An 11,844-nucleotide genomic window follows, 5' to 3' on the forward strand; every position below is an offset into this window, starting at 1 on the left:
TGAAGCAGCAGGAGATGCTTGGGCCTCGTACCCTACCCTGAGGAACTTTAGCTGAGATGTTGAAACTGAAAAGATCGACCATCAGCCACCATGATCATTTTGCTATGTGCCAGGTATGACTAACCAGTAAAGAACATGCCCTCCAATTTCCATTAATTCCAGTTTTGCTAGGAGTTTTTGATACTACATTGTATTGGGTGAGAAAATAGTACTAAATTATACATCCTACAACAAACACACGCTGGTTAAGTTCAATCTGTCCTCAACCTTGTACATTCACAACATATGCCAATGCACAAAAGGGGTAGTGTTTAAAATGTCCCAATAATTTCAGTTCAAATGCAAGTTACAACTCAATTGAGTTTCACCAACTAACATGAGTTCAGTACAAGCAACCAAAAATAAAATGATTGAAGGGGATGTTAAAGCATATTTTGGACACAGATGTTCACAACTCAGCAGCATGAAATTTAAAATGTTAAAAAAAGGCAAACATGTACTTGAGCCTCTTCTCTTCTACTGCAATAACCCCTTCTTCCTTTTCATTCATGGCCCCTGAAAGCAAATCCTTCTCTAGACTGAGCCATGGCTTACTGAAGGCCAAGAGCTCATGAGCTACTTTCAAAGAAAACCTTGACAAGAAAGTTGGAGATTGGTACTATTCCCTTAACAGCCCATGCTAATGACCCTCACTATAAAAGTTACATTGAAATGAAAAGAGGGAGTGGGAGACATAGATAAAGGGTTCCAAATGGGAACAAGAGTTTGGCTGTAGCTAAAGGCTAAAAAATCACAGTAGGTTTACAACTGGAAATGCTCAAGTAGCCAAAATTAATACAGGCTACATATCCAAATATTGCAGGTCTCAAAAAAAGATATTTCAGAGACAGTTGAGATCTGTGGTTTCACTCTCTCCCTAAAAGGAAAACAGTTGGTTTTTAAGTCAAGCATTACTTAAGTTGGGGCAATGTTGCCGTTTGGTTAAGTGGACTAGAAGATAATGGAACTTGGTCCAACTGCAGAAATGATTTGGAGGAGCCAGTATTGGACTGCGGTAAACAAAGTTAAAAATCACACAACACCAGGTTATAGTCCAACAGGTTTAATTGGAAGCACTATGTATAATTTCAGTTACATCACACTAAACTTATGCTATAAATTGTGTCTTACAATTGTGTACTCCACAAGCACCTGAAGGAGGAGCAGCGCTCCAAATGTTAGTACTTCTAATTAAACCTGAACTATAACCTGGTGTTGTGCAATTTCCAGAAAGACATGGATACTATATAAAGAGAAGCCATTTGCTGAAAGATATGCTACAGATGAGCGATGGGATAGCTCTTACCCATTTCCTCAACTTCCAGCAGCAAGCAACGTTTTAAATGGTGGGTATTTAACCATGCTGGTTATTGCAATTTTCAGTAATAAGGATGAAGTGGACTTCCAAGCAAATTGATTTAAATGCATTTTTTCCCCACACAGCACCCCATAATTTAACTCCCTCAAACACAGTGGTTTGCACACAAGTAAAGATGGATCCTGCAGAAAAAGCTGCTGCTAGCTTACCAACAGAAGACTAAACAAATCCCATTCGGACAGCCCTTTAAAAATGTACATTAAAAGTTATCCTATACAGTGGCCCCTAAGAGGAAACCTGGAGAAGATTAGAAGCTTGGCTGTAATTTTTGTTTTGAACCTGTCAAGTTTTTGTTGAGGCAAATAGATAGGTGGAAGTGAATTTGCAACCATTTCATATTGCTATTGTTGACTTGTTGTTAGGCACGGTTCTGTTCTTTTGGCTGAAAGAATCATGGCTCTTGCAGTTTGTCCACAAGTGATCCATTTCTCCTGGGTTGTGGAACATTTGCTACCTGAAGACTTTGATCACAAGACCACACCTAATGATTCTGACATCTAAAGCCATCACAAACCACAGAAAAAAAGAGATGGGTTTATCATCTCTTTGAGAAGAACTGATTTCTGTACAACATTTAAGCTTTCAAATTTGAAGACATTAAGTCAGTTTTGGCTAAGCACACAAAGAATAAATGTGAATGTTAAATATCTGGCTTGGTACATCTATTCAAGGGATGATACTCTGCCCACAGACATTATGTTCTGAAATCATGCTCAAATACACACAAATCCTTCAACTGTGGGGAAATCGTGAGCAGCTATCTTGAGTCACGGTCAATTGTCCACTACAAACATGGAATACAGAAAGGAAAACATTTCTCTCCTCAACACTACTTTTTCATTAAATGCAAACTAATTAGTATTGAAGCCTATATTTACTTGACCATACATTCATGTATCCAGTTGCTTGTAACATTTAACTAATGCAATCAGAATTGCAAGGAGTTGCTGAGTTCAGGTGAAAATGAATTGCACAACACCCATTCTGGATTTGTCAATTAATACAGAACTAAATGATTAGTTTTGCTAACAGTATACTGCAAAGGAGAATGAATGTCTCAGGTTTGAGACACTACATTTTTGCTAGTTTACTTTATTCATTCTCAAATAATTTTATTGAAAAATGTTTTCCTACAAATACAAAACAATACAATACAAACAATACAATTCAAAGAAATACAAAGAAGAATGTAAAAACTCAAACCACCCTCATGTATTAATGTAAAATAAAACCTATGTAACTACTTAAATAATAATACAGATCAGCAAAACAAAAATTAACTCAACATTGAGCGCATTAATTTTCACATTCAAATGCTTGGAGTTTCCCCCTTTCTGGATACTGGACTCAAAGCTATTAGTGTGGTAGACTTAATCTGTGTCCAGGTAGTCCTGAAAGAGCCACCAAGTCTTATAGAAATTCTCAGTTTTGTAGTGTACTATACTTGTAAGAAAATCCAAGGGGATATGCTCCATAACAATCTTACAGCAACGCGACAGGCCCGGGGATTTCCAGACAACCAACCTAACAAGATATTCTTTCTTCCGCAGAAAGTGAGGATGTTGAAGAGTTTCTTATGCACATCTACAGGGAATACTCTGGGCAGGCCAAGAGGAGGACAGATCAGGTTAAGTTTTCCAATAGTTAAGTTATTTAAAAATTGTTCTCGTTTGTATTTTAATTAAATGTTTAAATAAGTTGATTTGCTTAATAGTAGTATGACTAGTTGCATCACAATAACCTTTAAATTAAGAAACGTTAGGGTCTGGGCAACCCTCAACACAAGGGGTCTGGTCTGGTCCATAAGTTTTAAGCTTCTGCTACATTACCATTTGCACAAAGAAATCTTTCATCATTAAAATCAGTCAAGCCCTCCACCTGACTGCAAATCTTCACTGCTTTGATCTTAAATTCTTAACCCCACTATTGCCCCCTATTTCCCTCACCAAACCCATTCACCTTTAATTGCTCAAAACTGTAGCATTTCTCAGTAGTGACAAAAGATTTAATGTTAACCTGTTTTACCTGCCATGAAACTGCCTAACCTACTAAATACTTCCAACATTTGATTTCATGATTTTTGGTATCCCTAACATTTGGCTTTGCTATCACATTTTGGATACATTCAAACTACATCCTCCAAAGTTTATTACCTATTTCTATGCGTACCCAGAAATAAAGTTACTTTTCTGTAGACCAACTTGACTTCTACTTTGCTTATAAAATGTTTCAACTGTTTCCTCGGAAACAAGACTTTTGCATATTACCACAGCAACCGTGCTGCTAAACGTCAGCATGTGAAGCCTATTCCAAATTCCAATGTTGAAGAAATGCATACATGTTATTCAGCTCATTTAGCAGCTGAAAAAATCTGACCAGATACTTGAACCCACACATTTTCTAAAGGAGGAAAAAAGTGCTGTAAAAACTCAAGTTAGAGGTGAAATCATGTAGAATTTCATGATACATAGTCTAGGATATCCCACCATTCCACATAAACAGATGTGACAGCAACTGCTTGTGCTCAGTGTACACTACATAAAATTGCAAGTTCACTGAATTGCTGGGGTAACAGAGAAAGACAAAGGCACACAAAGAGGGGAAGAGAAGCAGATGGAATACACCATGTTTTTAAAGTATTTGTGTATGAAAGTGCCACTGATTTTTTTTTTAAAGCTCAGCTTGAGTTATGATTAATGTGAAGCACATAGTTGCTGAACAAGCTCTTCCATTTTGCAATGCCCAAAGTAACTGCATTTATTTGCCACTTTGTCTTTCAGCATCTCAAAAAAAAGTGATTCACAAAATAACAAATCAGTCTAAGTGTAGGCACTACTGCCATCTGTAAAGGCAAAGACAGCTTTTGCACAGAGCAAGCTGGCATAAAGGAATCAAGATAAATCCCCCCAAAAATATATAAAACAGAAAAAGAAAATTTGATTCACATCCTACCCAGTGGTTTTAACACCATCCAGGCAGATACCTTAGTTCAGGACTGTTGGATTCCTCTATTCAGCAAGTGTAGCCTAACAGGAGCAACTTTAAATGTGAGGCCTCACTCACCTTCCCAGGTCGAGGCAAAAGGATCGATCAAATAGGAGGCTGGGGAGGGCAGGAGGTCCTAGATCTCTTTGCATCCTTCAACCAACAATACTAAAACACAGTCTACCCTCAAATCTTGGAGTACACTTGTTACTTAAAGGGACTTATACTACTGTAAATTAGTGCAAGGGACCACATCTTTTTAATTTTGGATTTGGGACTGAAAATGATAAAACTGGATTCCACCTTTAGAAGGGGAGGATGCACATCGACACTACTTTGGAAAAACTAAGAAAGAAAAAGAATAAAATACACAAATTGATGATTAGATAAATAAGTGATACAAGAGACTTTACTTTTTGGTGAAATGGATGATGTGGCACCATTTGTTGAGGTATCAGGAGGGTTCCACACAGTGAGAACACTTAGGTCAGGAGGTTCTCCTATGAGAGTAAAACAGAAGCAAGGAGACCTGCAGAAATTGACTCCAGCAAGCACTCACCTTCCCCCTTTCTCCATAAGGAATTGGCATCTCCAATTTTCTGCCCAAAAGCAGAAAAACTATCCAACCAAGCAACAAGTGAACGGTTGACTGATTATCCACACCGTAGCAATATCAAATAATCAAAAAAGGATCACAAAACCAAAATTCTGTGCTTTGGACTGGTGAACAGAACTAGATTCTCCTGACTATTATTTTCCCTTAACTTATGATTTGCTTTTGTTGGTTCTATTTTCTCTTGTACACAAGTGCAAGACAGTTTTAAAAAGGGGCAAATGTTTAAAGTACATGAATTAGAAATATTGTTCTTTTACAGTTCTTGTTAAAGTTTAGAACACCACAAAAGGAGAGGGTTTTTTTTCATTGTTACCAAGAAACCTGATGTGGTTTGTTTGTTGTTATTGGAATTTTAGTAGTTTTATTAACTATTCCCATTTGTGGGGTTGGATTTCAAGCACACTACCTATCATGACAGTAGGTAATATGGCAGCTAATAAATACCCTTCAAGCTTAATTAATTGATGGTCTGGACTATTCCAGTGCACTGAACAGCACAACATAAATTAAAGCTCTTGTTATTCCAGACAGAGGTAAAATAGGAAGTGTTCCATGACAATGGTGGCCAGGACACCAGGTGAATTCTACTAATTCTGGCTAAATCACCCATCATGCTCGAAAGCAGAAGGATGATTCTTGCCAGAAAGCAGGTCGTCTCGATGTTCCTAAATATGCTATAACTTCTTCAGAACAGACAAGGGACCCTTTTCTCAATTCTTAAGTCATATGGGGCTGAAAATATTTAGTTTACTTCACTCCATAGATGCTGCCAGATTGGTGAGTTTCTTCAGCAGTGTTTTTATTTCAGATTTCCAGCAGTACCTTTATTTTAATGAAGAATTAGACTCATCTGTCTGCAAGACATCACCACTAAATATGCCCTCAGTAACTCTTCCAGATCTTCCTTTGATCTTTTAACAGTTTATAAAAAGGAAGAAAGTTCATAGGCAAAAATCAGCTTAACCAAATTTAAACTGTTCTGTTGTAATAGCAACAGAAGAGCACTTGAGAAAGTACATTCAGACAAAAAGGATTCAACATTGTACAAGCTGACAGCAGCTGCTGAAAACATGTTCTGATTTGTCTGCTTCAAAACAAAAAGGAAACAAGTACAAAAATCTACTGAATACGAGCACTCTGCTCCTCTCTCTCTCTCCACCCCCCCCCCCCCGCCCAACCCAGCTAATAAATTTTCAAAGCAACAGGGCACCATCCGATATACTGACTGTATTGTTATATCGTGCAGTGTTTACTGTGTGCAGTAAGTGACAAATGATGATTTATACTTATAGCAGTATCTTGGATAATTATTTGTTTCTTAAATTTTGTAATCAATTAGTCTTGATAAAATGGGAAAACCCAAGATGGATCTCCAGTTTAAGCAGCACAATCCCTTGGGAGTGCTTCATGAGGGAACCATTCCTTAAGTTGCAAAGATTGATTGATCACTGCACCAGATTGTTTAAACTACACTGGATTTTAGTTTTATGAAGTTGAAGGTGTGTACTGTACCTTTAAGAGAAACAGAATGCTGTTCTGAATGGAGACCTTATATGTGTATATGACTAGCTGGCAGTCCCAACTGGGGAACTGAAAAAGTGTAACATTTGACTGTGAAAGGGATACCAGAGTTGTCAAAACAGCAACCAATTCAAATTTAACCAGTTTAAATTATACCCCAGGATACTAAGACCTAATCTAGTTTGGTTTTATGTTGGCAAAAAAAAAAATTCAATGAGATGATCCGATGTTGAGGGCCTAAAAATGCGGACATTGAAAATTGGAGCGCACGTGCATCTGCCATCGAGACAAATGCATGGAGAGCTAACATCTTACTCTAAGAAATTAGGAAACATTCTGTATCAGAGAGATTTTTTCTGTATGAAAAACTCAGTAAAAAGATAAACCCCCAGGGAGATCCACAGCTGGAAGAGTGAAGTCACAAGACGACAGCAGCTATGTCATTTTGAAATTAAGTTGATGTAATTTTAATAAGTGCCTGTCTTTATAGAACAGCATATTAGAGTCATAGACATGAACAGCATGGAAACAGACCCTTCGGTCCAACCTGTCCATGCCATCCAGATATCCCAACCTAATCTATCCCATCTGCCAGCACCCAGCCCATATCCCTCCAAACCCTTCCTATTCATGTATCCATCCAAATGCCTTTTAAAATGTTGCAATTGTACCAGCCTCCACCACATCCTCTGGCAGCTCATTCCATACATTTACCACCCTCTGCGTGAAGTTGCCCCTTAGGTCTCTCACCCTAAACCTACGCCCTCTAGTTCTGGACTCCCCGACCCCAGAGAAAAGACTTTGCCTATTTATCCTATTCATGCGCCTCAATTTTGTAAGCCTCTATAAGGCCACCCCTCAGCCTCCGACACACCAGGGAAAACAGCCCCAGCCTGTTCAGCCTCTCCCTGTAGCTCAGATCCTCCAACCCTGGCAACATCCTTGAAAATCTTTTCTGAACCATTTCAAGTTTCACAACATCTTTCCGATAGGAAGGAGACAAGAATTGCAAGCAATATTCCAACAGTGGCCTAACCAATGTCCTGTACAGCCGCAACATGACCTCCCAACTCCCATACTCAATACTCTGACCAATAAAGGAAAGCATACCAAACGCCTTCCTCACTAATCTATCTCCACTTTCAAGGAGCTATGAACCTGCACTCCAAGGAGGCAGATAGTAAGCAATTAAGAGAAAAGGGAATTTAGTTGTGAATAGTTGTTGTTTAAGTGTTCACTTTTAGAGTTAAGGAATAAATTGATATTATTTTCTTTAAATAGTGGAATTTGGGAGCTCTGTCACTCATTTTAACAGATTATGAGAACAAGCGAGCTTTTCCGAGTGTTTGAGTTTAAGTAGCACAGGGATTCACCTCAGTGTTGTAGCATTAATGATATACAGCAGCAGTGCTGTTCGTGCATTGGAAAAAGTTATTAGTGCAATCTATAAAAAAAGCATACAATGGTCCAGCATTAAGGAACAAGACCAGTGAAAGCAAAAATGTTGAGAATATAACTTCAAAACAATGATTCTCACTTACGTATAAACCCATATATGATGTGCTAATCCATACACACCATTCATGATGAGCTCATTTGTCACGTTATGCTTCACTGTTACCAAATCCTTCAACTGGCACATTCACGAGAGAATGCAGGCATCTGAGGAGACAGCTCAAAGTATCTGAGATAATTTCTTTAAGTTTCCAGTTAACTTTTCAGATGGTATTTGACAGACATTCTGAAGGGGCAAACAGAGGAAAATGTTCTCCCAACTTTGAGAATGAATTTAGGGGCACTAGAACTAAGATACCTAATAGGTAATGAACAATATCTACAGTATTCACTATCGTGAGTGAACTCTGTAGCACTGAAATGCCAAAAGCTGCCCCCAATAACACGAAGGGTTTTGATTGGGCGTGGGGGTGGGGGGGGGGGGGCAAATGTCGATTCTCCGGCTCCTCTGATGCTGCCCGAAATGCTGTGCTTTTCCAGCACCATATTCTCAACTGATCTCCAGTATCTGCAGTCCTCACTTTCTCCCAACTGTTTCTTATAGTCAGAGACTATCAAAGAATCAAGTCTAAGTACATTTGCAGATTAAAAGATAATTGGTAAAAGCAACAAGGGGAAGATAAAATCTATTTATTTAAAATTGTTAATCACAGCACTGATCTACAATACACTGAAAGGATGACTGAAGCAGACTCAATAAATCTCCAAAAAAAAAGTAATTGGATAAACACAAAGAAACATTTGTAGGAATAACGGAGGTCAATTTAACACATTTGTAATTTAAAATTCTCAAATGTAAATTGGCCTTATAGCATGGCTCAAACCACTTGTTACTCACTCTTACATCAAGAGATTCAAAAATAAACACCACGTTTGACACCTTCAAATACAAAGTTAAATCTTCAGTTATCCTAGAAATGCAATTATTTGTCAGAGGTAACAAGGAACAAGATTAGTCTAGAACCCTGAAGTTGAACTTCCAGATGTTTCAAATTGATGTGCATTCTCAATTCATGCCAAAGTTAGGCTTCATTGTCAGTTCTGCAAAGCACAATACTCCCTAACTCCGTAGCTTTAAAGAAACAAGGTGAATAATGACGGCACCAAGTTTAGTCTAATGGGTTTATTTGAAACCACATGCTTTTGGAGCCGCACTCCTCCTTCAGGTGCTCGTGAGGGGGGAAAAAAACAGACAATAAAAGATAGAGAACATTGAACATACAGGTACTCACCATACCACTTAATTTTTTTGCACATACAATGGGCAAACTTTATATTGTCCCAGAAGGGAGCTAGGAGTCAGAAGCTATTTAATCATACAGGAGTTGCCATGAGCAGGGACCACCCCCATAACCAACAGAAGGAATACTTCCTCAGTGCCATCTTAAATGGGAGACATCCTATTCAAAAATTGTGTCCCAGTTCTAAATTCCATCAGGGGAGCTATGCCACCAGCATCTACCATGCCAAGTCTTCCAAAATTAACAAGATGGCTTCTAATTTTTAATAAACTCCAACCACACAAGGCAAATACCTGACCCCAGGAATCACTGAACTACATCCAACACACATATCCTTTGTTACACAAAGCAGTACACAAAACCTACAGTACTGGTTGTACTGACAGCCAGACTACGGAGACCCCTCAGAATCCTAGTAGCACACAAACCCACCACACTCAAACAAAAACTAACAAACTTAGAAGACCCAGTACAACCCATGGACAAAACCAACGTCATCTATAAAATTCCATGCAAGGACTGCCACAAACACTACGTAGGACAAACAGGAAGAAAGTTAGCCACCAGGATACATGAACACCAGCTAGCCACAAAAAGACACTACCCCCTGTCCCTCATAGCCCTACACACGGATGAAAAAAACCATTTCGACTGGGACAGGTTAAGCAAAGACATGCCAGAGAATTCCTAGAGGCCTGGCACTCCAACCACAACGCCATAAATAAGCACATAGCATCTAGATGCTATCAACCCCTCAGAAAACAAACAGGAAATGACATCACCACAAACCCCAGGAACCCCATCCAGGAGAAAGATATAAATAGAAAGCAGGGGACAACAGCTTGTTTTACTTGGAGGTTGCCACTGATGTTACCTAGCCAGGCAATGAAACGTCTGGATATCAAACCTACACCCTAAACCTCAACCTGAGCTCCAAACCTTCACAAACCTTGAGAGTACACAATACTCCAGATAATGGTCTAGTACAACCGTACACAGGAAATTGCTAAGATTTCTCTGCAATAAAAGCTGACACTTCATTTGATTTCCTACTTACTTGTGCCTGCATGTTAGCTAAATGAATTATAGTGAAGGAGCATACCCAGGTGGGTCTCTGCTACAGCATTGTCACTTTTACATTCTGCTTTCCTATTCATATTGCAAGTGAACAATTTCACATTTCCACCATCATGCTCTATCAAGCAAGTATTAGTCCAAGATTTTAAAGGTGCCGTCCTCACAATTTGCTTTCCAAATTCTGAATCATCAGATCTGGTTACAATACCATCCGCTTCATTGCAGTTATTAGCATAACTTGTAAATAGTGAAGGTTGCAGCATGGATCCCTGCAGTGACACACACACACACATATCACATTAGCTAGCTCTTCTTCCTTGCTAACATTCAGCCCTTATCTGCTGCAGTAAGCTTTTATGTGGCACCTGACTGAAACCTTTTGGAAGCCAAACAAACATCTACTGGTTCCCTTCTTTGCCTCCTCTAAGTCTCAAACACAGTTTTCCCTTTTGCAAACCCATATTGACCTCTGATTGCATTATGCTTAGGTAAACATTATCCTTTCAGTTTCCTAATAGATGACAGCACTACCCCAGTTTTAGAAGTTAGGCTAATAGGCCTGACGTTACCTGTGTTTTTTCCCACCCCCTCATTTCCTGAATCAGAGCATTAAGTCTGTGGTTTACCGGTTAACTGAGGCCTTTTGGAAGATTACAGCCAATGCATCCACTATCACTGCAGTAACTTATCTGAAGACTTCCAGTTTGCAAGCCATCCAGTAAAGCAAACTATCAACCTTTCAACCCATTAAAGTCATAGAGTCAGAGATGTACAGCATGGAAACAGACCCTTCGGTCCAACCTGTCCATACTGACCAAATATCCTAACCCAATCTAGTCCCACATGCCAGCACCCAGCCCATATCCCTCCAAACCCTTCCTATTCATATACCCATCCTAATGCCTTTTAAATGTTGCAATTGTACCAGCCTCCACCACATCCTCTGGCAGCTCATTCCATACACATACCACCCTCTGCGTGGATAAATTGCCTCTTAGGTCTCTTTTATATCTTTCCCCCTCACCCTAAACCTAGGCCCTCTAGTTCTAGACTCCCCGACCCCAGGGAAAAGACTTTGCTAATTATCCTACCCATACCCCTCAATTTTGTAAATCTCTAACGTCACCCCTCAGCCTCCGACGCTCCAGGGGAAACAACCCCAGCCTGTTCAGCCTCTCCCTATAGCTCAAATCCTCCAACCCAGGCAACGTCCTTGTAAATCTTTTCTGAACCCTTTCAAGTTTCACAACATCTTGCCGATAGGAATGGGGAGCAGAATTGCACGCAATATTCCAACAGTGGCCTAACCAATGTCCCGTACAGCCACAACATGACCTCCCAACTCCTGTACTCAATACTCTGACCAATAAAGGAAAGCATACCAAATGCCTTCATTATCCTATCTACCTGCGACTCCACTTTAAAGGAGCTATGAACCTGTACTCCAAGGTCTCTTTGTTCAACAACACTCC

General features: G+C 39.4%; 1 protein-coding gene across 5 annotated transcripts in view; it reads right to left on the reverse strand.

Annotated features, from left to right (window-relative positions):
- The window catches only part of usp22 (ubiquitin specific peptidase 22), a 128,149-nt gene that overhangs the window by 51,676 nt on the left and 64,629 nt on the right, over positions 1–11,844 (reverse strand). The window contains exon 1 of one of the 5 annotated variants that reach the window (XM_043711785.1): positions 8,081–8,103. The exons of the other annotated variants lie outside the window; for them this stretch is intronic. The gene's annotated coding sequence lies outside the window, so the exon portion shown is untranslated. Of the gene's footprint in view, positions 1–8,080; positions 8,104–11,844 lie in introns of those variants that run through there. 5 annotated transcript variants of the gene reach the window in all.

The sequence above is a fragment of the Chiloscyllium plagiosum genome, chromosome 21 (genome assembly GCF_004010195.1).
Source record: "Chiloscyllium plagiosum isolate BGI_BamShark_2017 chromosome 21, ASM401019v2, whole genome shotgun sequence".
Taxonomy (NCBI): domain Eukaryota; kingdom Metazoa; phylum Chordata; class Chondrichthyes; order Orectolobiformes; family Hemiscylliidae; genus Chiloscyllium; species Chiloscyllium plagiosum.